Below are 25,948 nucleotides of genomic sequence, written 5' to 3' on the forward strand. Positions count from 1 at the left end.
AAAAATCAGTCAAGTTCTGGTGTAGACACTGAACTGTAATCAAAGGACATTTGAGAAAAGTAAATGAAATAAAATAAAATCATTTAGTTAGAAAAGCAAAGGTGGGAAAGAGGATTTGAGAGGAGAGCAGAGACTACTTTATGGTCCTGTGTGCAAGCAAGCTCCTTTCCACCTTCTGGTCTAATATCCATGCCTGTAATTACAGAGTTGGTGTGTCGGGAAGGAGGCCTACGAAAAAAATGTATTTTAGGTTACTTTTTTTTGGATCCTTTTAGTTACAAATGAACACAGTTCTCAGACTCTGCTTTCCATTAGTGTTCTTTGCCCTCTTGTCTTTTCAGGTTGAAGTACCATGGGTTGCCTAAGTAGGACCACATTGAGGCAAAAGCTGAGTTTCAACCAAAATATAATTTTTTTGTGTTGTGGTTTTGTTTTGCTTTGTCTTGTTTTTCTTTTTCAGCCCCTTCATTTATTTAATAAGGAATTAGAGAAGTTTTTGGAAATGAGGACAACAGGTCAAGTTTTTATTTCAGTTTCTTGCATCTAAAATACCTTTGCTACAGCTTTTACCCCTTGAACTGGGTCCTGCAATACATCCCTACTCTGTAACAGAGTTGGATTTTAATCTCCTGTTTGAGAGAAGTTGATTTCCATCATCTACCTCCTTTGCTGCCTTGAGGAAAACCTATGGGATACATAGATGTGGATTCTGGGGATGTGTGGCATTTCAGCCACAGTTGTGTTTCACACGCAGGTTTTAGGATTTTTGTTTTCTGTGTAACTTTTGGGTGTCTGAACATTTAACTTAAATGGGATGGTTAGATGCTGAACTGAATTGGAAAAACAAATACTAAATGAAATGATAAGAAAGCAGCAAAAATGGACAACAAGATGTTTACTGAAAACAAAAATATATTATTTCTTCATTCAGGGAGTGCTGCTGAGGTAGCTATGGATTGCTGCAGTTCACTAAGTTATACTTGTTGAGAAAGATATATTAAATATAATTGAAAAATAATGGAGAGGCATTTGAGACTTTGCTCTTTTGCAGTTTGAAGTGAAATCAGATTTTGAGTTGTAAAAGAAGTCCATAAGCATAATTCACTGATCTGAGAGAGTGATAAAAGATCTTCTGCTTTCTTTTTACTAGGATAAATTGCACTCAAATGTACAGGAATGTCCTTTTCTAGTTTGAGAGTAAATGGATTTGTATAATAAACATTTCTGTAACATTCAGCTACTTTAGCCCAGACAGCTCAATTAGGGCTGTGCAGTAAAATACAGCTTCTATGCACTTGGTGAGCACTTAATGTGACTGAAAGCCTGTTAGCAAATAAATCTCGTACAAAATAGGTCCTGTCAAGTGTTTAAGGAAATTGAATTGCCATATATTTAACTCATAGATCTGGAAAGCAAGAGATTTCTGGATGTTTAGTAATTTAATTATTTTGTCATATTTGACTTCTCCCATTAGAGCCTCCTTTATTCATTATTTTTAATATATTGAAAGCTGTGCAAAAGGGGATGGAAGTTACTCACGCAAGCTGACAAAGGTAGAAAATATAAAATTAGGCTTGACAAAATTTTTTTTCTTTTTATAGTCATCCATAAAACCCAGACTCTCAGGTAAGTGATGGGCTAATGCTTTTCAGCCAAGGGTTTCAGCCAAGCTTTTGAAAAAGAACACATTTTCCTTCATAAAGCTTTTGAAAGAGTATTCTGATCATAGAGAAAAAATACTGTTACATTTGTATAGCATTTTATCTTTAGCAGAAGGTCAATATCTCTAACATACTTATGCTTAATCATAATATATTCTTTATTTTTCTCTAAAGCACTCTAACTGTTGATATACAATTAGGCCAGGAATTGCTGTGGCCACCATTCCACAAATGCAGGTCGAGGTTTGCTTTTATTGATGTATTGCATGGTTTGCTTTGGTCAGAGGCACTCTCTGAGATGATTTCCTCATCTTTAGTTATCTTACAAACAGCATCTGTTTAATTTATTCGGTGGTGCGCAGACAGGTGACTGCAATTCTGTATTGTGACATTTGTTGTGGAATGGGATGCAGATGGATGTTTTTCTCAATACTGGCTCCAAGGACAGCCTAGAAGTCTTGCTTAGCCACTTGGTCTAACTTCTGGCACTCCAAGTGAGGAAAAAATCAGCCCTCGCTTTTCACTTTTCACCATGAAAAACTCAAGGTTTGATGTGAAAAAATACAGATAATGATGAAGAGATGCTTTCAGGCATAACCAAGGAGTTGGCCCCTCATTTATAGAGTAAGTATTTCAGAATAAGAGCCAGCTTGAACCTTTAAAAGAAAATAAAGTCTAACATACTACCAATCATTGGAACAGTGCATTGCCTAGTTCAGTAATTTCCCTGGTTAAGATGAAGATGAGATTCATAATTTGGTACCAGTTGTATGCGTGAGAGGTAGGGGGCAGAAAATGAGGTGAATTTTTTTATCACCTGGTTGAATTAAATAGATATTTAATTCTGTAGAAAGGTTTGTGCAGGCAGGCTATCATTACTATTTTAGATGAGATTTCTTCCAAATATTTTAAATGATAAAAATGGAGTGATATTTTGCAGTATCTTTATCACTGTGTATGATGAGGGGTTGATATCAAGATGATGCCTCAGGTTTTAGCTTTTATATTTTTCAGAATCTGTACTAGTTTAGTGTGTAGTTCTGAGCTTCATATGAACAGAAAGTGAGCTCTCTTCACAGAGCAGGTAGAAAAAACAATTCCTTCTCTAACTGGGAACCAAGGACAGCTGATCCAAATCTCAGGCCTAAGAGCATAAACAACGTGAACTGAAGAGAAAAACAAGAAGGATGGGACTTCATGGGCTAAAGCTATAATTGGACAATTAACTCCAATATGCTAATGAACCAGAACTTATAAAAGTGTGAGACCCTGTGACCAATCGTCCATTTTGTGACCATTTGGGTTCAGCTGGGGTGCAGCCCTGACTGGGCTCTTGTGCTGCCCAAGGTGGATCTGTTGAGGCCTTCTAATAAATACCTAATTTATTCTTTATTTCTAATAAATACTTTATTCTTTAACTCTCTCTAGTCTCTGTTCTAGGTCAGCCTTCACAAGGCACCAAAGAGACCACATAATTAAAGAGATCAGATACCTGTTATCTGTCTTCCATGGATTTTACCCCAGTAAAAGTAAGAAACAAGAGGACTCATTTTTGTTACAAATCCAAGAGCCATCGGCAGGCAGCCCCTGTTACTCTTGTGATTCCATTGCAGCATAAACGTGCTAGGAACTGTGTCTAACATGAGATGGATGCTCAGCAAGTGCTGATGATAGTTCATGCTGCTACAGTTTGAGTACTCCAGATCTGTCTTGTCACAGTGAGAAATTGCTGTTGGCTCTAGGGCATAAGGCAGATAGGAAAATCAAAGTTTGAGACGCTGTTTCAAACCAGTAGCTCTTCCAAATGTGTTTGCAATTTACATTTTCTATTTCCCAAACAATGGGAATATAAAGAATATTTTGGCAAATATAATTTTTTAGAAGGCAGGTCAAGTGATTATGAATGCACTTATAATTTTTCTCTTTTACTGCACAGCAGGGAAACCATCAACAATTCTGAGTGCAAGTAAATATTGAAATGCTGCAATTTGCTTTTGAAGAACCAGTCAAATATTTACTGTTGTATACAGTGCCCGGTTTTCCATTACTTGCCTCATTTATTGAATGCTTCAATTATACATTGAGGAAGGTGATTTTGTGTTACAGTAAGCAGTTTAAATAGTTGGAAATAGTAGTTGAAGTTTTAAAGGAAGGGAATTTAAAACAGGATCAAATAGGCTAGTGTGCTGCTCTGAGCCACTAATGCTGCTGTTTTGCTAACAAAGCTTGGTGGATTTACAGTAATCACTATTTCCTTACAAGGGTGTGGACACACCACGACTTTTTCTTCTTGATGAGTCCACTTTACTATGAACATCAAGTGGCATTAATGATTGTAATGGTTTAATTACAATTAACTGCATTTCATCTTTTTCAGCATGTTCCTGAAAAAACACCTGGGCAAAGTCATTCGTCCTTTTACATGCAAGTGCCATGGGCACAGGGAAGCCTAGAGGGCCTTTTTTACTGCTGGGCCTTTATATCCAGATGCAGGTATTTAAATGAAGTTAGGAACAATTGTATAATATTTTGTATTATAATAATTGTATAATATTGTATAATTGTAAACAATTTTATAACTGTTATGATCAGGTGTGCAAAGGGAATGGGAGCTCAAAATGAGGTTAGGATAAACAGTTGTTGGCTGTTGTACAGGTCATAGCTCTTGTATGTGCAAATGGTGTCAATTAGCTGGGTAAGGTTCTTATATTTGATCCCCTGATATGTTTGATGCTGAGAGAGGAATGTTGTTTTTATCTAGTGGAGCAGTATTGGTAGTTAGGAAGAGCTTGGACCTTCCTGCTACTGAAGTTTCAGCGCTATGCTGATATACCCAACAGGAGAATGTTGTTTTGTCAGCATCTCTCTGTAGTTACTCAGAGGAGGTGAGCACAGTCCAAATTCATTCCTTCCTTTGAAAGCCTGAATTGCCTTCTGACAGTGACCTCTAAGGATTAGGGAGGGAGCTTATGGTTACTGCACACCTACCTTTGCTACCTTGGTTGAGTGTGGTTAATCTCAACCTCAACACTGTAGGATTTGTGCGGAATGATAGTTTTCTCCCTAAATGTTACATGAGAATCCCTGGAAATGCATAGTATTTCCCAGAGCTTGATGAAGATGCTAGCAGAATTTGCAAAGTAGCTTAACTTTGAGACTTAATTTTGCAGTTAATCTAGTAAAGACTCTATACCCTGAAGCATTTCCAGGAAGCCATTATGGATCTTGCAGTTGAGACACTGTACATTCCTTGAAGATGCTATTGAAGGAATTGGCTTCTAAGAGTCAGAATGTATTGCTTCTTTTATTTAGACATTTATGAATGTAAAAAAGGAAAGAATCCCTAATTTGTCAAGGACTCAGCTTGTGGAGAGCTGGTACCAGAATGAGAGCAATGAAGAAATAAAATTTCACAATTGAAGCAGATAATAATGTGGAAATAGAAAGATAGGGAATTTCTCAATGAGGAAAGTAAAGTTACACAGACACAGATTTGGTCCATTTTTAAAGGAGTTAGAGGAACATTTAGTGCAGATATCCCTTTTCTGTGCTTACAGGGTATTTCTTAAGGTATTCTAAATGTTTAACAAAGTTCACACTGCAATAAAGCCCAAGCACCAAGCATTGTGCCTTCCTAACAACATTCCCTGTTGACCCTGCAGATTTCTTGGCAGGAAGCTAATGGAGAACTAAAGCTGCTTTTGGAAGAGCACTGACTGCCCTCACTTGCCCTCCTTTCCTGGAAAACCATGCCAGTGGGGGCTGGGGGGTGAGGGAGAGCAGTGGGAGAGCGACATGCTTCTGTGCCAAATCCTTTGTGCCACTAGGGCAAGAGTTCCTGTTCATAATTCAAGCCCTGCTAAGGTGGCTGCTGGAGCATAAATCCCTCTGTAGCTTTCACAGAGCCTAGTCACAGTGATTTTGCATAGAACTGATTTCTCTGATGTTTTTCAAAAGGCAGTGTTCAAGTAAACATACTCATTCCCTGGAAACAAGGAGAACAGCCTGGGAGAGAGAGTTTTCTGTAAATATGTATGAAGATGGTGCCGCCTGATAATAATACCAGATAACTGATAATTTTGTACATAATCAGTGCTGTCACTGAGCTAAACAAAGCCCTTCAGAAATTAGATGAGCAACTGCTTCATCATATCAGGAAATATTGCTGAAATATGAGTGGCAAAGGAGGCTGAGATTTGAAAGAGAATGTTCTATTGGGCCACGTATGTAGATGCAGTTGACACTGAACCATCCAAATGGAGCTGTGTCACTCAAAATTGTGAGTGTGTTAAAAACATTGATTTTGAAACAAGCTGCTCTGTTTAAATTAACAATCTTTCCTTAAATATAATTGTTGAGAAGGAGTGCTTGACATTGCTTAAAGAATGACTGGCAGGGGTCTCAGCAAAAGAAGGGATTTAATATTAAGCGACAGCACGAGAAGGCTCATTGGAAAGGTTCACTCTGCTACTTACTGGAGGGTTAAGGCACACAGAGGGGAAAAAGCAAGAAATAAAGTCCAGTCAGTCAATCTCAGCAGCAATAATCAGAAAACTATATGTGGGGGTGTGTTTAGGTGCATGTGACAAAGGGAGAGAAAGGGCAAGGATAAAAAGGAATATGGCCTGACAGCAGGCTTAACAGCACTCAACAGAACTTCAGCTGTAACTTAACAATTTAATAAAGGAACAACACTTAACAGCATTTAGCTCAGCTTATGACTTAAATTAAACTTACTCACAGGCCTAACTTCCTTAGATATCTAAAGAACTTAAACATCTGAGAGAGCAGCATTTCTTCCATGTTTGCCACAGCAAATGCACACGTGTGTGCACACAAAGACTCGCTGCAAGGTACCTGGGATGCACCACCACCATAACAGACATATATAAAAAACAGATATGTTTTACAAGCCTTTGGAATTCATAGTGTTTTAAAGTGCTTTAAGTGTCTTCGTGAAGTTCTGTTAATGGAAAATAAGTCTTTTAGATTTCAGACATAAAAATAGCTCATGTGGCAGTCACCTCCAGGAGTTTTTTTTCATTTTTCTTTAGAAGGGCTACTGGCATGTGTAAGTGCATGTGTTGCCAAGGCTTTAGCACCTCAGAAAGGATTGGAAAGGGCCTCAAAGCAGGTCTGTCTCAAGCATGTTCCTCCTAAGTGAGAGCTGGATTCATGGTCATGTTTTTCTGACTGTTGATGTTGTAATTATGCAGATTATTTATGGCAATATGTAAATTATAGTTCTTATGTTATATGAAAAACAAATTTCATTTTTTTTTAGTTACTGAGGAACACTTAAATTCATATAGAAGCAAAGGATTTTTTTTCCAAAAGCATTTATTTATTTTCTGAACTGGATGAGCCAGTTCTCTTGACATCACTCAAACTGACTTGAAATAGAATACTGAAAACAAAACCTCCAGGATTCCATGTGCCAGGATTAAAGGCAAAACAAATAATGCATAGTGCAATCAATATTAGAAGGAAGTGTTTCTCTTGAGACTAGGCCAACAGCAGACAGATAGAGTTCAATGCACAGAAATGTAAGCTTATTAAAAGGAGAAGAAACTAAATAATCTGGGGAATACCTGCTAAGTGAAACAATCATCCAGCACACTGATCAAGAAAAAGGCTTAGGGATTATTCTGGAAAAAATAGTTGAAAACATGATCTTATTGAACTCAGTTTCACTAAAACAGGCAAATTGTATATTAGGTTGTATTAGAAAAATGAGAAGGCAGAAGATCAAGGAAGGTTGCTGTGACCACTTAATATAAGCTACCAATCTTGCTGCACACTTTTATTATAAAACTTCCTTGTGACAGTGAAATATATTAAAGAAGGTGGCTGAGCAGGTTGTTGAAATCTCCTTTGGTTAGTCTGTCAGCTTAATTTGTTTTGTCGTCCAGGCTGGGGATTTGTTCTTCCAGTGATTTGTGCTGCAGGAAAGTACATTAGGCTTGTTGCTGTTTTCCACCCATAGCTGTATGAATAAGGATTTCAATGATGTTGTTGATTTTGATTTTTCATTACTAAATTATTCTGCATTTTAATCTGGATGCCAAATTAGGTGTACCCTGAAAGTGTAATTTCAGTGTCTTACCAGGAGTGGGTCTGATTAATTGGTCCTACCTGGTCACTTGTGCTTAGTTCCCCTTCTGGAAAATCTCTGCAGGATAATAGCTGCAGAGGAGATGAATGTTCCAAACTGCATTCCTCCTCTGGAAATATGTAGTAGATAAGAGACACAGAAAAACATCTAACTCTCTCTTATGCAGTTACATTAGATATTTCAAAAATACATGCATGGTACATTTCTTCACTTATTTCAGGCTGGCAGCTCTTCCTATATTAGATGTTAAGCACTCCCTGTTTTGTCCTTGTCTCTATTATAACATTATTTGAAATTCTGGGAAGCATTCAGAAAGAAATAAATTAATTATTATTATTATTATTACTATTATTATTATTGTTGTTGTTGTTATTGTTATTATTGTTGTTATTGTTATTATTGTTTTGATACTGATAGAGTCAGTCTTAAAGAAAGGGGAAGCAAGTCAGAACAATTTACAAATTGGCAAGGAAAACAAGAAGGAAAAAACTAATACCAAAGCTCCACGAAGTTCCCAAATACAGTGGCTGGGCTGCTCCCCAGCAGAGGATGCTCAGCAAGACCTTGCATTCTATCTTCATTTAATTGCTGTTGCCAGTGTCATTCTGCAGAGCAAAACTGGCTTTTGAATCAATTGCAAAACATCACAAATGGGTTTCTGACTCAGGGAGGTTTGTGCAGATGTCGCCAGAGGATGTTCTGTGAAGGAAATTAATTACAGGTGTTTAATTTCCCATCTTCCCCTCTCATGAACAGCTTTGCATTATGGCCTTTGCATTACTGTCGTATGGCAAGCTCAGTGCTTTCCTGTGGCTTTGGAACAGCACCTGCTTCTGTATCAGTCATTAGCAAATGGGAAACTCAGCAGACAGGAGAGGTGAGGTATTTTAGCTCTATAGCATGTTTTTGCATCTTTGATGGAGATGACAGTAATGTCATCTCTCTCTCTCTTTCACCTATCCAGGCAAGATATGGCCTGAGTGAGGGAAAAAAAGCAAATTGGAAAAATAGATGTTGAGGGAGCAGTGATTGCTGTAGTATTTATGCAGGGAAGAAACTTTTTATCTGTAAATCTTATACCCAGGAAATTCTGAATTATGCAGGAGAAACTTCAACTGTGGGAGCATTGCCTTAGCCCAGATTGAATCCAGAGCTTTCTGAAATTATGTTATGTGCAATGCAGGCCAATATCAAATATGGTTAAAACTCACTCTGTTCCTTCCATCCTCAAAAAAATAACATTTTTTTGAGGGGCTGATTCTATTCTAGGCAAATAGTGGCAAAATAATGCAGTCAGGACATTACTGTTGTTTTTGTAACACCAGGAATTGTATTGTCCCTTACAGGCAAAGGAGTAAAAATGGTAATATTCCTTCCTTGAGGGTTTGATTATTGATAAATATGAAGCAGAATACAAGTTACTGAAGGAGGGTAAAACGTTGAGGATTTATGTGTGGACGCCAGTGGGCAGCCTGGGATGAAGAGATGGCAAGAAAGATATTTTCCATAATGGTTCGGAGGGATGACTGGAATCAGAGTCACCCAGAGATTTCTTGCTTTTTTTGGCCTGATCATGGGGCTGAGGGCAGAGCTAAAGATGGGAAAGGATTCACCAGCCCACTCTGTGTCCATCCTAATACAGGGATAGCCTTCTGCCATTTTGAAAGACTAGTGTAATTTTTTTTTTAAAATAAAATCTGTGCTCATTTTTTAGAGGTCCTGGCACTTCTATTCTCAGGAAGAGTAACCCACACTTACCCCAGTTCCCTGACCACATCTGCCTCTTGCCACTGTGCAGGGCATCCTGCTGCCTCCTTTCAATGGCACAGTCCTCAATTCCTCAATATTCTCTTCTGCAGAACTTGGAGCCCTGCAAGGACAGTGCCACAACCAGCAGCAGGTAAAAGCAGGCATGCTAAGAAATAATGTTTAAATTCCAAACAACAAGGCAGGGAATTCCTAAGGAGGAATAGAGAATGGAAATGTAAGGAATAGGGAATGCAAAAGGGATGGTGCAGAGAAATGTTTTATCCTGGGGTGGAGATTAAGTATATACTTTTAATAGACACAGCCTCTGACTGCACCCTTATTTACTTGTGATTCAAAGCCATGTTTTCAGGACTTGACCTGTTGAATCACATTGACCATGTTTGGGGAGGATAAAAAGCTTCTGTGTTTTCCATATTTCACAAGGGAAATTTCACTGTCTTTTTAGATTTTGCTTGTAAGACTTGAAAAACTGATGAGGCTAGGGAAGCATGGAAATAAAGAAGATGGGCTTTGCCCTTTCAAAGTGTATCCAATGCCATTTTTTTATATTGAGTCTCACAGAAAAAATGGAAATCTCATACTCCATATACCTCCCACTGCTACTAGAATCTGTTTTTTACTGGGCTACATGAGAATGGGGTCATGCCATACTGTGTTTAACAAACTAGGATGCTATTTTGAGAAAATTCTTCCTGACTCCCTCCTAGGATTTGTTTTACGTAGTGATAGATTGAATTGACACATCCCTATAAATACTGTCTCTGAGACACAAAAAAAGCTGGTCATACTCAAAATTTATTTTCCTTTAGCTCTGAGTTCTGCTGGTTGTTCCTGAAACTTCACAGTTTTACTTCCAATGTCCAGTGTGGATTCACTTAAGTCTACCTGATTTTTTTCCCCTGGATGGTTTCCATTCATACATCTTAACCAACACTCCTAATGTCTGCAGTGAATGGCAAGTATGTGCTTCTTGCAGCAGAATTAGAAGTTATCCTTTAGCATAAAATATCCATTAGTCCAAAGAAATTGCAAATAACCTTTTTTTGGGTTATAACCAAGTTATAGCAGGCCTTTGACACTTATTAGTTGTTAGTGTGATTTAGAAGAGTAGTACCATCCATTTTCAAAATAATTCCTTATTTTTTATTTTTTACTATGGTAATTCAGTTTTTGAAAAAATCCTTGAGTGCCTGATTGCATATGTTTTGAGCTCCTTTTGTGTATGGAAAAAGTTTTAGTTTCTATGGCAGAGCATGGCATGAATAAAAAAGGCAGTGACTTGTTACATATTATTACATTATATTCAGAGGCTTAGAAACTATCCTCAGCATTTTTTTAAAACCATATAATAATGTCATTGTAATGTTTGGTGCTATCAAAGAACTTAGTACAGGAACAAATTTCCCCTGGGTCTTGTTGGCAGAGGAAAATTGAGAGAGAGAGGCTTCAGTAAGATTTGGGTCTTAAAATTCTGATTCTCCTCTAGGCCAACCTGAAAATGACGAGGTGACCAACTTTGCATTAAATTTTAAGGTGCCATTTGCTGTTGGCATGTTTGTGTGATTTTTTGCTTGAGATAACCCACATGCTATTTACAACTCATTGACAGAAGTCAAGGTATGTGCTCTTTTTTAGTTGGAAAGAAAAAATTGCAAGTAGAGCCTGGGACTGATTGCAATATAAATTATTATTTTTACTGCTTCTGATTGTATGTTCACATATTGTGTTTCTTCTAGCATGTATTTTTTTGTCCCCTGTAGGCTCAGCTTGTAGTGGAAATGATGTCTCTTCCTATAGGTGATTGGTTCTAGGTTTGATTTTCTGTAGGATTTCTGCAAGATGTGATATGTTGGTAGTGCAGTGTTGGTTTGGGTTCAGCTGGATGGATTTTATTATGTTGGTGTGTCTGATTCTTCTGGCTTCAAGTCACAATTAATTGATAAACCCCTAAATTTTCAGTGCTGTCGTGTAAACATAGATGCCATGTAAGCCTATATCTGTTTCCATTCCATGCATGTGGAGCTGAAATGGATTTGTAATCTTTATCTTCTGCCCCTGACTGCTTCACTTGCCTTTTAATCTCTCTCTCCAGCATTTACAGAGGCTTTTCAGTTTCATGAAGCATTGTGAATAACTGCCATTAAAAAAAAAGAAAAGAAAAAGAAATCAAAGGAACTCTCTTTTATGGTCCTCGTTTTCTCCATGTGGAGCTCCACTTCAGCCGTGACAGAGAGCTTCTTATTTTGCCAGACATACTCCATGGCTGGAGGACTCTGTGCTGCAGCCACTGAATACCTACATTAGGTTAGGGAATGTGTAATGGCTGAGTTTCAGCAGTGCGTAATGGAGAAATCTCCCTGTAAACTTCAGTTCTGAAGTACAAAAGTATAGAATCCAGGATACCAGCCATAATATCTGACATTAAAACATGCTTTTCTGAAGTTTACAAAAGTTATCTGTTCCTTTTTATCAAGTTTTCTCCATAAATCCAGCCTTTGTAGTGCAAAAGTAGTGCACATTTATTGTGTATAGTGCACATTTATTACATGACAATGAATCTCTTCTCTCAAAAGAAATGATTTACAGGAATAGCTGAGAAAATGAAGGTATTCACATATTAATGGTATGATCATTTCAGCCGACATCACTGCAGTAGTCTGGGAGGTTTTATTTAGAAAATCCACATTTTTAGATTTTTTGAGCAAACTATTAATATTTAAAAGGCAGAGGTTTAAGTCCAGAATATGAAGACCATTTCAGCTACAGAGTAGATGTGACTAAGATTAAAATAATAGCATTTCTGTTTCGATGCAGCAGCACAAGACCTTAACACTGTGCTGCTTCCAGTAACATAACTGGACCATGAGAATTTTGGTGGGAAGAAATTTTTGGTAGAAAATTTAAGATAAATCCATGTATTTAAAATACTGAAACTATTTCCCCCTTTTCTTCTCTAAAACTTTCATTTATGGTCTTCATTTGTGGTTCTGGTCTTAACTTTCCTCCATGCACTAGAAGAAATTTGGGTTTATTTAATCCCAAGTAATTTTGGCATTTGTTGCAAAGGTAAGTGAAGAGTTTGTAGAGTTGCATGCTCTCTGCATAGTGTGCAACTGGAAAATGACAGTGCCTATTAAAAGTAAGTTAAAAATGTCAAAAATAAACAAATTAATGTTGTCTCCCACATCTTAAAAATGCATTTGCTACATATTAAAAATATAAAACTAAAAATGTATAATTGAATTAGTTTTATAATTAAAAATTATAAAAATATATTAGGAAAAGGCATTTTACTCTTACATTGAAAATATATTCACAGAATTACTTCCTATTCTCTTGCTTCTGGGAGAATTTTAACTTTTAAAATAATGCTACCAAAGGATCATTGATAAACTTTCATCTATTGATGAAAGTATTGTTAAAGGCAGTCACTTAGATAGGGATTTGGATAATTTTAGAGATGAATGACATGCAGTTCTAAAAATGCAAATTCTTCCCATGTTAACAGCTTTAATAATAACTCAAGAGTAGGATAAAAAAACCTTAAGTCTTCTGTACTGCATGTCTGTAACAAAATTATAATTTGGCTTTTTTTTTTTTTGGGTTGTACAAAACTGAATTTACACTTATGAGTCCGAAACCACAGAAGCTGTCCTTGTAACATCAGAAAACAGTGCACATGCTGCAGCTGTCCTCAGACTGGATATAGGCCTGTAATTAATTTCAGGGCTTTTTCTTATATCTCATATAAGAAAGAGTTTTATTGACTTCTGAGGAGCAGCAAATTGCAAAGGGTTAATCCAGTTTGAGGGAGTCTCTAGGGTTGCTTCTAAAAATGAAGATATTGAAGCTGAAATTAAACAATATCAAAATTTGTCAATCAAAAAAGTTTTGACTCTTTTTGCAGTGGAGCAGGATTATTTATATGCAATAGTTCTAATTTTGTGGTAATGCTAGTTTAAATAGCAGTGCCTTTTCATTTGACTTACATGTATTTAATGATTGTTTTGCAAAAAAAAAAGAGCCATCTTTCTGAACAGGTGAAAAGTAAAAGTGGGTGTGACCAGGCTACAGACAACCTTATTGACTCAAAGTTCAAATGTTGGAAATGTAGGATCTACTTTTTACCAGATATTTCATGTATAGCTTTCAAAAGTTTATTTTATTTTATTTTTTTTTCTCAGTGTTTTTCTTACTAACCCAATAAAATGCCTTTCTCAAGATACGCTGTATGAATTACAGGATGAAATCTTCTATAGAACTCAGTTTTCTCTTTACAGTTGCGCTGTGTCTTACACAATGCATGAAATAAATACTTTCCATTTCACCTCCTGCTGGATGGCCTGTAAAAAAGCTGTTCCCAAAAGCAAGTGTTTAAGAGCAGAACGTGCTCTGGTGAGAATACAGGGAGGAGCACCACACTGAGGTAGAGCCGGGGCTGCAATCACTCCTAAAGTCTCATTTCAGTCCCCAAAGTGGCTCCTAGGAAAGTTGGTAGAAACAGATTTGCTTAGAATCTTTCACAGCCTAAGAAAGGAAGGGTAAAGAGGTGTTCTGTTTTCTTTACTTGTCTGTTTTCATGCATAACTGTTGCAAAAAAAAAAAAATCAAAAAATCAAATCTGTCATTCAGCTGTGAGTCACACCCCCAAGGATGCTGTGTGTACAAGCAATGTGTGCAGTGGGATCCCAGGGAGCTGCAGAAAGTTGATTCCCGCAAGGAGCTGAATCCACAGAAATTACACAGCTGCCTCCTGCCCTCAAATCAGCTTAGAGTGGTTAAAAAAGTTTCTCAGTTAAAAAAGTAACAAGATTTAATAGAAGAAAATCAGCTGAATATGAGGAGTTGACAATATTCTTTTTTTATTCCTACGTAATATCAGATAATAGTGAGAAAGTGATTGCATTTTAACTAAAGGAACTAAACAAAGCTCCAAAAACATAAATTAGAATTTAACTATGCCATTAAACCCCAATTTAATTAGCCAGCCATCATTACCAGATAATAAAGACCTAATACAAAATGCACAACAATCTCTTGTATACACAGGAAAAAAAAAAAAAAGCAAGCAGTAAATTTCATTGAGCAGATGACTTTGTTACATTAGTAGAGGAAAAAAATGCTGAATGGATGTTTTAGTACTAATGAGGATGAGGAATTAATAGAACACTTGGATAGCCCAATTTCAGCCATAAATGATTTTATACTTAAGGAAGATCTAGGGAATACCGGAAGAATAATAACAGAAGAAAATGTATGCACTTGATTTTCTTGGCATAAATTTTTTTTGGGCCTAAAAAGCCAGATAATTTATAGTGTTTATTAAGCTAACATGCCTTAGAATTTATTCATAATTTCAGAAGAAAACAGTGAGTTGAAGGCTTCACCAGCTTATGTGGAGATGCATGTTATAAGAATGCACAGCATGAGTGTATATTAAAAGGTGCTGGTTTTCCTGAGAGAAAAATACTCTTCAGGCTGATTAATACATTTTTGTTCTGCTGGATTTGTGTGCTAGCTGGGTAGAATCTGCCTCAAGTTTTTCAGATGCCAGCAGACATTTGCTCTGCAGTTTGCTGCTGCTTTTGTTTGTTTCTGTCAGAACTTAATCTTGTCCCTGCTATGTTTGCAGCACATGTCAGGAAGGATCAGAGTCTTTGTACTTCTGGATGTATTTTAATTAATATTGCTGTAGGTAGAGCTTGCCTTGGTGGTGCAGCCCAGTGTGGTTTTTTGGCATGGTACCACCAAGAGCCAAGTCCTGCAGGAACCACCAAAAATCCATTTATTTATTGCAGTTTCCTCACCGCTGAGATATGGCTGGTGCCAGTAGATGGCAGTCCAGCACTGTGCTTCTGCCAGCAGTCAGCTGACGAAATGATCCTTTTAATTTGGATGCAATGAATACTGTAGCTAAAAGAAATGCTTTTTGTCTTGATAATTCCCACGGTTTTCCTTCCTTCTGTGCCCTCATTATCAAGGTGCTGGCAGGAAGTCCACCCCTCTTCTGTCGCCTCTGCCTGATGCCAAGATTCCAACTTTTACCTTCCAGCCACGTCTGTGTGGAACTGAGAGCAGGTGTATGAGAGTTGCTGTCTAGCCCGTCCCCATGGCACTGGCAAGACTAGATAATTTATAAGCTTCGTGTTTTAAAACTCATTCTGTCTGAGTAATTTTAATCACCCTACCTGCAATTCCCCCTGTAGCACCACGAGGTCAGGCACTCTCCCGCCTGAGTGGCTGCGTTGTGTTGATGGCTAGGGATGAAACAGTTCCATGCTCAACCACAGAAGCATAAGGAATGTAATTTGTTTTTCAGGCCCGGCTCTTTCAAGCTGTTAGGCACACACACAACTTCAGGAAAGTGAGTTGGAGATGCTCATGGATTTAGTTATCTGTAGATTTACAGGGTCTTTGGGCACAGTTTATAAACACTGTTTATAAATTGGTCTGTAGGACCCTTCTATTGTAAACAATATGCCCTGATGAAGGCAGGAATGATGCATCTGACTCCATCTCATCAGAAGGCTAATTTATTACTTTATTATACTATATTATATTAAAGAATACAGAAGAGGTACTTACAGAATGCTAAAAAAGATAATAATGAAAAATTGTGACTCTTTCCGGAGTCCTGACACAGCCTGGCACCAATTGGCCAATGAGTCAAAACAACTCACACCAGAGTCCAATGAAACAATCACCTGTGAGTAAAGGATCCCCAAACACATTCCACACGAGCACAACACAGGCAAAGCAAATGAGATAAGAATTGTTTTCCTTTTCTCTGGGGTCTCTCTCACTGCCTTTCAGCTTCCCAGGAGAAAACCCTGGGAGAAGGGATTTTTTCAGAGAATGTGAACGCCATACCCTTCAGCATACTTCAATCACTGTGGATACACAGTTACTGTATTAACACAAATGGTTGCATTTGGGACAAGAATATATTGATATCTCAAACCTTTTTCTAATGCCACTTCCCATTCTGTCTAGATGTGACTTTAGAATGGAGGCAAAACTGGTGATGTGTATTATACACTCTGAGTGAAATTTTATTTACACAGAAGAGCTGCTTCTGAAACCAGAGGATCAACACCAGAGACCAGCGTATAAACTTACCTAATCAAGGTCCAGGTTTGCCTGCTTCTTTGGTTTTACCTCTCCCTAAGCTGCTTTAACATTGTAACTTTAGTTGGCATTAAACTACCACTTCTGTGTTTTCTGAAAGGTTAAGAAAAAGTCAAATATGAGCTTAAGCCAGACACTGACAGGTTACAGTATACCCAGAGAATGATGCTTAAAGAGTAGGCTTCATGACACCAGTACATTCTCTGTTTTAATGTCGGGGTGGATGAGAACATTCATAGATTGCCATACCATTCCTTCACTGTTGCTATAAAAGCATCTTAATCTGAAAAAGCAGTAAGATCAACTGAATTATATCATATTATATGATATATATAATTATATCATATCTTACCCTGTGACTAGTGGTTTGGAAACCAAATGGTCTTCAGAGTGCAGAAAATGTGGGCACATTTTATCTCAGAATTAAGGTATTGTGCAACATATTCTCACTGGGTAAGATGCCTTTACTGGTGTAACTGGTGGAAATATTTGTACTATTTGTGTGGCTGCAAGTGCTGCTGCAGAATCAGTCACTGGATTGTTGTAGCATGTCAGGCCTGGGCAGCTGATGTCATGCACAACTATAATCACCATTTTTGTGATTAAAAAACAGGTGACCACCCATAATGCTAATGGGCTCTCGCCACACAAAAGAAATATACATATTCACATAAGAAATTCACATAAGGTTCTTATGAATTACTTACACATTATTACTCCTCCCCCCCATTAGATACTAAATCTAACCTAAAACATTAATCTTTAGAGCTTTCTGTGGAGATCTGTAACCCTTCTGAGCTGCACATGCACTCATTAGCTGCAGGCACATTTGCACATGGGCTGGATTTCTTTCCTAAAGCTACCAGTCTGTTAAATAAAGACCAGGTTCCATCCTCAAGGCCCTGCTGCTGTGTTGCCTTCTACAGGAATGTGCATTTTCATGTTTCTAAAAGCTGTCTCAGCCCAAGGATTCTCTCTCAGGTTTGAGGAAATGACCAGCAGTCAAATTAACAGCAGAAAGGGTTGCTTTTTATTTTACTTTGATTTCAGGCAATTAATATTCAGCCTCTAGCAGTAGTCTTATTATCCACAAAATTTTAAAGAAATTTGCAATACTCCATGTATGTGTGTGTGCTGCCAAGATCTTCTGGCTGTGTGAAAGAAATGAGCAGCCTTTTTGGCCACGTTTCACTGGCTCTTTCTGTCAGGTGATGCTGAAGACATTACAAAGGCATTGTAGACTTTGGGATCAGTTTGACTGTAATGGCTTGTGAAAAAAAAAAACCAAAACAAAAAACCCCAAAAAACACAACAAACCATTACTAGTAATATTTAGCCATTAAACAGAAACTTCTCATAGAGTATTTTTGGTCCAAACAAGCTTGACACTGTTTGAAATAAAAACAGTACCTGCCTTTGCATGAAAAGTGTGTGCATGTGACCTAGAAATCATTGGAGAAAAACACACTCTGCTTTTCCTCAAAATAAGTGAAGAGCAGAGCAAAGCCTTCATTAGCTCTTTCTTCCCCAGAGATTTCCATGTTTGGTACTTTACTGGGATCCTTTATTTGTTAATATTTTTTATTTCTGTTATAAGTCAGTTTAGTTGCACTGTTGAGATTCCAGGATGTGATATTGTCTGGTGCCTCTTCCAGTGGGAGAGGCATGTATCAGAGAGGAAATGTGTTCTGTGGGTACTCTGACTGCTGCTATTGGTTTGACAGCCAGAGAAATGTTAGTTCTCTTCGTCTTCGTGAATTCTGGAAGGTATTTTTCCTTTTTAACCTTTCTGAATTAGATGAAGGAGTGGAAAACTGGGGAGGCAGACAGGCTACAATGGAAAGTTAATCAGAAATCTATCTCCTGACAGTTCTAACTATACTACTGATGAGTAAAATATTCAGAAATAAAAGATTCTCACTATTACTGGCATGGCACAGAAAGTTTGGGGTCAAAGTACTATTACCAGTGCTTGGAAGCTCTCAGTAGTGCAGAAGTTGCTGATATAATCCTGACAGCTCTGGGATTTTGCATTCCTTAGTAAATCCTGTCTCAGATGTCAGGGTTTGGATTTTATTTTTCCCTTTCCCTCTTAACAGTATGTTTACAGGATTCACAACAATATCTCGGGATTTGTTCTTCTTGTAAAGCCAGTAAGAGTGATATAGTTAATCTTCTTCACTGTGTTCCAAATGTTTCTCAGACTGCCTAAGCAAGTATTTAGTATTAACCAATATACATCTCCTTGTTGTCTTCTTTGCATCCTACTTTCCCAACTTTCACTTTTGTAATCACAGTGATGCATGTACTATGAATGTCACTTTTATAGTACCTAATCTACTGTGGTATTAGCATAATCTCCTTTAATTTTTATGTTCCTAAATATTCTTTTCTTCCCTCTTTTTTAATATGAAAAAGACCCAATTGGACAAAAGTTGAAGGTTTTAGTTCTCTCTTCTGGCTACTGTCTTACCACACAGCAGCAACTGCTGAAAAAGAAGTGCTGGCAGGAAGGCAGCTTTTTTTAGAGAAACCTGAGTTTACTGCACACAGTTCTGTCCATTGAAATGCTAAAATACACAGCTTTTCAGCAGTCACTTCCCTGTCCATTGAAAACAGAGTTCCCTTTTCCTGTTATTTTATCCACAGATTCAGTATCTTACTTTTTTTTCCAAATTGAATTTTGTAAGCCACTTATCTGCCCATGATTTTAGCTTGGGCAAATCCATGAGAATTTGATTGCTTCCCTATTGTGCATTTGTTGACTCACCCGTTCCATACCATCGGCACATTTCATCGCTTTGCTGCATTTCCCCACTTCTCGTGCTGATAAAGTAAACAAAATCAATACTAATATTAAAGTACTCCACAAGTCAGCTTCTTCCACTTGGGTCTGCCTCTAGTCAATAAGTACATTCTGGCTTTTGTGTGCTTGCTGGCTTTTTATGCTCCCAAGCACCTCACCTCTTATGTCTCACATATTAAAGTGAATACAAGCAATAATTTGCAGCAATCAGGAGAAGCTGGATGCTGCTTAGAGTCAGGTCTCCAAAAGGCTGAACAAAAGGTTGTGGCAGCCCTTTAAAAAGCAGAGAAATTTAGAGGGGTTATCCCGAGAGTTTACTTGTAAAGAACAGAAGAGCATACCTATTCCCTCTTTATTTATTCCTATCTCCACATTGAGTCTCTTCTGTATACCCTATATATACATATATGTGATAGGGCATGATGATATTGGTTATTCCTGAGAAAGATGGTTTGATTTTCATATTAATTGTCATGGTTACATGCCTCCATGATGATATTCTGTCAAGATCCAGCTCAAGATACTCTATACCAGCAAGGCAGGTTCCTGACGTTTGTGTGAGAATGGCAACTTTTAACTTCAAGGAAGTGATAGACTTCTGGTTAGTCCTTGCATTGATCACTGAAAAAGCCAGACAAACAACATTAAACTTCTGCTTTTGCTTTCTACAGAGCAGACCTAGCTTATTCTTCAAAATATTTAAAATCAGTACAGAAATAAATGTCTTACAAATCATAAAATGTTACGTTGCAGCAATGCAACCATGTTTTACCTGGCATTTAATATGAAGCCTACTTAATTCAGGCTCCAGCTCAAATAAGAATTCTCAGTCAATGAATCTATGAGAAAAGAGGTTGTGAAAGAAGGAGAAAGATTTATGTATGCCTTCCTTTTTGCTAAAATGAATGAAAATACCTAGCATGAATGATGATGTTCTAGGAATTTTATTTTGAGCAAGGACTGGATGCTGACATGACAGTTACCTTTAAGAAGGGTGCTTGGTATTATTGTACCAGTCATTTTACAAAAAAAAAAGAAAAAGTGGGGCAGAGTCTACCCTTAGAAATAAAGAGTTTTATCAAAAAAGAAGAGAAAGTCTGGAAGCCAGGGGAAGCAAGCATCAAGATGTGACATAAGCTGATTACAGTCACACTGTAAAGGAGTTTTATTTATGTCCCTTGAAATATAATATTTTAAGACAGCCTTCAGAAAAGGCTGAGAGATCCATATCTTCATGAAGCCTATCCTATTATATCCAGTTGCAAGTACAAATCAAACAGAATTTCAACAATGCCCTTTGAACTCCACAATAAATTCTAGACACAGAAGAGATGCTATCTTTTAATTTTCACAATATGGATGTTCTCTTCCATCTATAACAAGCTGATGTACTTTTTGTCTGATAGCAACAAGCCTGTCTACTGAAAATAATGCCTAAAAGAACTTCTAGTGTAAAATATACCAGATGAGGTGCTGATTTTCTTGTTGCAAGCATTATAGGCTGAATTTATTTGCCTCTAATAAAAGAAGAAAGCAAATAAACTCTGTACTTATGCTTCACCAGAAGCAGTTCTCTGTCTAAAACTCTCTTGTTTTTGACATTTATCTGGTTCAGTTTTAATGCATTATTACTGTAGAGTGAGCTGTTATTCTTTGTGATTATTTCAGGACTGTCTTCAAGGTCTCTGGACAAGATAAGAAACAGGGTAACAGCAAAAAGCCCAGTCTAGCCTTGTTTTAAGTGTGTAACTTTCACAGTTACTCTTCTTACAGCTGTCGTTCTCCCCCTGAACTGCACAGCTTAATTGCATTTGTCAGCAAAAAAGAAAAATTGTTTTTTAAAGGTGCATTTGAGTTTTTCCTCAGGACAGCCTCTTGGCTGTGCTCGCTGGCAGAAATGTCTCCTGCATTTTACATCACATTTGGACTGGGAGATCCATCCACTCAGACATTTGATTCAGTATTCTGTGCTCTGTTTCCTAATATTTGATTGAAGTGTTGGATTCCCTCTCTTCATAAAACCATCATTCACAACTACTGTGTTCTTCCATCCAGGAATCATCAGTGTCAGCATTGATAGGAGCAAGAAGACTGACAGTCACCTCACTGAAAGCACTCTTGGCTTAGCAAACCTAACTGTATTCAGTGTGCTTCAGTGAAAAGAAATCTAATTTCCCTGATAAACCTGTTTTGAGGTGCTGTATTTAGTCAAGAAATAAGATTAAAAATAATTCAGATACTCTCATAATTGCATAATGTATCAGGTTTAACATATATTTAACCAAAGTTTCGCTACCATTATAATTTTCTGTGCACTATTAAGTCACTACTGCTGCCAAAGTAGGCAACCACAAAGTCCCTAACTAGCTAGCTAAAGGAAGTAACCACAAACTAATTTACTACTCTGTGTATCTTAAGATATTTCAGTCCAATAGAGTTTCACAAAGGAAGCAAACACAAACCACGCTGTACTATGAGAAATATCCTGGCTGCCTTTTTAACAGTGGCAGACTAGCAGTCCTAAAACAGATCTTGGTTTTGAAATTTTCAGAGTCAGTAGACAGATGATGGCTGTTAAAAGCCCCACACTGCTCTTTAATCAGAAGGTAAATCCATAAGTGATGGAGACCAAGAGCACCACAAGTCACTTGTGAGTGTTTTTGTGACACAGCAGTAATGAACCCTCCATTTTGAGGTTCATTAATGACACAGTTGAATTAGTTGCTGGCTGTACCTTAAAATAATTCCTTTTGTTCCAGATGCACTTAGCCAGCTCGTGTCAGTTGCTTTGAGATTGTAATTAGCTTAGCTGCTCCCAGTGAGGGACACTTCTCCAGCTTTTATAGCAGCTGACCTGTCTCATACACTGAATGGAGTTCTGTGGCTTTTTGGTCAGAGACACAGTAAATTAAATCAGTCAGATTAAAGTAGACTCTTACTAGTAACGTGTTCCGTGGGTGCCTCCTGATCTCATATAAAACGTGAAGAAAATAAAATTTTATATACTTGAAGGAGTAAAAAAAATCTTACCCTGTATAGAACAATCTTTTTTTCTCTCTTACTGACAAGCAATATCATAAAGACAGCTGCCAAGGACATAACATGTCCTTTAAAATGTAAATTGTTTAGGAATGAAGCACCTTTCTACAAAGATACTTACCTCTTCAAAGAAGCTTATTTGAAACAAAACTGTGCAGATACTGTACATCATTTCAGGGGAGCTTATAAGTGAGCCTTTAAAGCTTGCTCCCATGATTTCCATACAATTCATGGTAGGTTATACTCCAGGATATGATATGCTTTTTGTGCAGATTACTAAGAATTGGTTAAAAAATTAATAGAAGTGAATCTGAGTGGAGTTTGGAGTTCCTACCTCCCCCAACATCAGAATGGAAATATTTTGACTAAGCCTCTCTTTCAGAAAATTGGCTGGTGCAGATTCTCTCTAGATGGCAGTGGAGCTCTGTCAATAACAATTCTCCTTCCTTCCCCCACCCTCTTTCCATTTCTTCTGGAGACTCATTTTCAGCTGTACTGCTCTATGATTTAACAGGCTTTGATGCTGTGAGATGTTGGCGGGCACAAATCAGACTTTCTTTTCTAAAAGGATAATATACTGCTTTTTCAAAGTCAATTAACACTTAGGGCAAATGAAATGGGGAGAGCTAAAGGTCAATTACTAAAGGATGGCCACAAAAATTTTTCTGGTTTACACAGCATTCATCCAGGGATTGCAGATCAGTGGGGAAATAAAGGAAATAGTAATTAGCTCATTTGATTTCTTGATGGTTACCAACAAGATAGTTAAATACAGATTATTTCTTTTATTATTATCAAGTGTGGCTGGTGCTAACAATCATTCTGACCAGGGCCAGACTGTGTTTTTTCCAAGGCATTGTACCTCCATCACAGTAGCTCTGAGGTTGTTGTGGCAATTTGTGCACCAGGCAAAGGTTAGCAGACAGAACAGCTTTAATACTTCAGGTTTGGAGTGGAGTTAGTAAGCTTTGTGTGTAAAAGAAATATTGTAGCTGGGCAGTCCAGATATTAAACAAAGAAGAGCATTAAAGGAAGAGAGACTGAGTGCCTTTTTCACTGTCATTCATCATCCTGTTTAAAACAAGCAGGTGAGTTAAAACTTGACCTTTGGAGGTCTGTGGTGCACTTTCATTGGCTAACCACCAGCTTAGTTTTCATGTCATGATTGAGATCCTGTTTTACAGGTGAACCACTATGGATTTAAAGATTTAATCAGACAGGACTCCAGCTGCTTAGATTTATCTGTCTTCATGTTGCTCATCTGAGTCACTCTGGCATAAGTGATGCAACTGAGTAGTGTCAACCACAAACATTTAAATCATTTTGAGATGTATGCCTTGTTTTAAAACAGGGAGTTTCATGTCAAGAGAACATGCAGCTTAAAGGATCCCTGCATAAAAGTAACAAATTTAAAGGACCATTCATAACAAAGTGAGGTAACAGATTACTCTCTTGTCAGCTTAATGGTGACTACACATGAAAATGACCAGCCTTGAATCTATGCTCCCTGCTTGCCTTTTGTGTGTCAAACAGCTTTCCAGGCAAGACTCACACTTAAGATTGCAGTCAAAGTTCATTTCTATCTTTTTTAGAATAACTCTGCTGAGTTTAATAACCTCTTCCTTTGTGAATAAGGAGTTTCTGTTTGCAGTTACATGAAAAGAAAGAAAGGCCAGTGTTACAGGCAGCAGGAGATTATTTCAGGCCTGACTATTCAGAGGGCTTTGCAAGACCATGAGGGCCAGGCAAAGCACATAATGAGAGGATTCTTTTGAGGTAAATTATTATTTGGGATTCTGAATGGCCCTTTAACTTGTGTGGGAAAATACACTGTGTGTTGCACTTGACTTGCATGCAGGTAGTGACTTACCTGCCAGCTGTCAGCAGTGTCTGAGACAGCAGGAGAAGTAATACAAAGTGCTGCACCTAGAAGTCACTGCTCCCTTGTTTTCTGGAGTGTCAGAGGGGCAAACCTCTCCCCAGCAGTCAGTGTTGTGTGCAGTGCACTGTCTGCCCTTCCCACCTGCAGCCACCAAGCTGGATCCTTTTGCTGCTCTCCAGCCACAGGCGCAGTGCCAAATTTGCTTCCTCGAGTTTACCAAGGGAGGATCAAATGGGGATCTCTCTTCTTCCTACAGCTACAAACTCTATCCCACTTGAAGGTCATATGGAAAGCTTTGTCATGGCAGTGGCTGCTGCTTTGTTGATGCCTGAGCTTGCTAGAGAGAGCAGAGTTGTGCACGTTGGTTTGCCTTGCACAGTCCAGTTCAAAGAGAGACACTTTCCTGTCTACCTGGGTGCAGTATTTTCCCTGGACAGAGCTGTTGTTGGAAAGTTGGCAGGTAGGAGCTGTATCTGTGGAACTGCAGGGCTATTTTGGCAACGTGTCTGCACATAGTAGACACGTGACCAAATTTCTGGGCAGGTTTCACAGCACATGTAATCTAAATGCTTCTGTGGTACCTCTTACTCCGATTTCATGTTTCCCTTGTCATATCTACTTATCTTGCAAAAGGTTTATTTGGGGCAGACAACATGGTATTTTGGACTGCTGAGCGCCCAGGAAACAAGGGCAGGTTCACTGAGCACATTCAGGTCACTTGTACTGTGTCTGCAACTGATCTGCAAATGCAACAGACCACAGTGCAAGGGACACACATTGTGGAGAAATCACATTTGTCTTATTGTCCTGGAAAAACACCAGCTTTGCTGAGGTGGCCTCGGGGTTGTCACTGTCATGACCCTAGAGAAATTTTGTGGAGCAGCCTTCCATGTGTGAACCATGCTACCACAGTATCTGTTCTATTGGGGAGCAAGAAATTCCAGATATACATACAGGGGGTACTCTTTCCCACAGTTAGTAGAATTGTGAGACTGACTCCCCCTCCTCCCTTTTAGGAACTTCTGTTCTCCATTGAATGAGACAGATAGATGTATCCTGCATTCTTAAAGAAAAAATAAATTTGGATGCAACTTTTGTATTTGCAGCTTTGAATTGGTAAGCTTGTGAGAGCAGCTGCTCTTTACTTCAGCAAAATCAGAAAATGTAGAGATGAGCAACAATAAAAACAAAAAACCCCCCAGACCCTAGGTGATCAAAACCAGTCCCTAAAGCTTTGTGTATAATGTCTTTCCATCTGAGCCAGCATCCATTAAAATAAATGATAGCTCCTTTTCTCTATTGTTGACAGAAACAGCTTCAGGCAAAATTGGCAAGGTATGTTAGACCACAGTTTCCCAGTGTGTAATGTTTTAGGGAACTCACTCACCCACCCAGTGTATAGAGGGGGAAATCCACTGTTTTACATAGAGAAATAGATAAACTACAAGCTTTTCAATTATTGGTATTGATGTATAGCAAGGATTAAAACATGAAACCTTTCCTTATGAGTTGATGGCATGATTCACTTCAGGCAATGTACCTTAACA

General features: G+C 38.0%; 1 long non-coding RNA gene across 2 annotated transcripts; it reads left to right on the forward strand.

Annotated features, from left to right (window-relative positions):
• Positions 1-15,742: 15,742 nt before the first annotated feature.
• LOC135298673 (uncharacterized) lies at positions 15,743-25,655 on the forward strand. Of its 2 annotated transcripts, none has more exons than XR_010360706.1 (3): positions 15,743-15,910; positions 16,540-16,680; positions 24,658-25,655. It is a non-coding gene; the product is annotated as an uncharacterized LOC135298673 (long non-coding RNA). The 2 variants fall into 2 exon arrangements; XR_010360707.1 differs by having other exon boundaries at positions 16,540-16,674.
• Positions 25,656-25,948: the final 293 nt, after the last annotated feature.

This window comes from Passer domesticus, chromosome 4 (assembly GCF_036417665.1).
Source record: "Passer domesticus isolate bPasDom1 chromosome 4, bPasDom1.hap1, whole genome shotgun sequence".
NCBI classification, from domain to species: Eukaryota; Metazoa; Chordata; class Aves; order Passeriformes; family Passeridae; genus Passer; species Passer domesticus.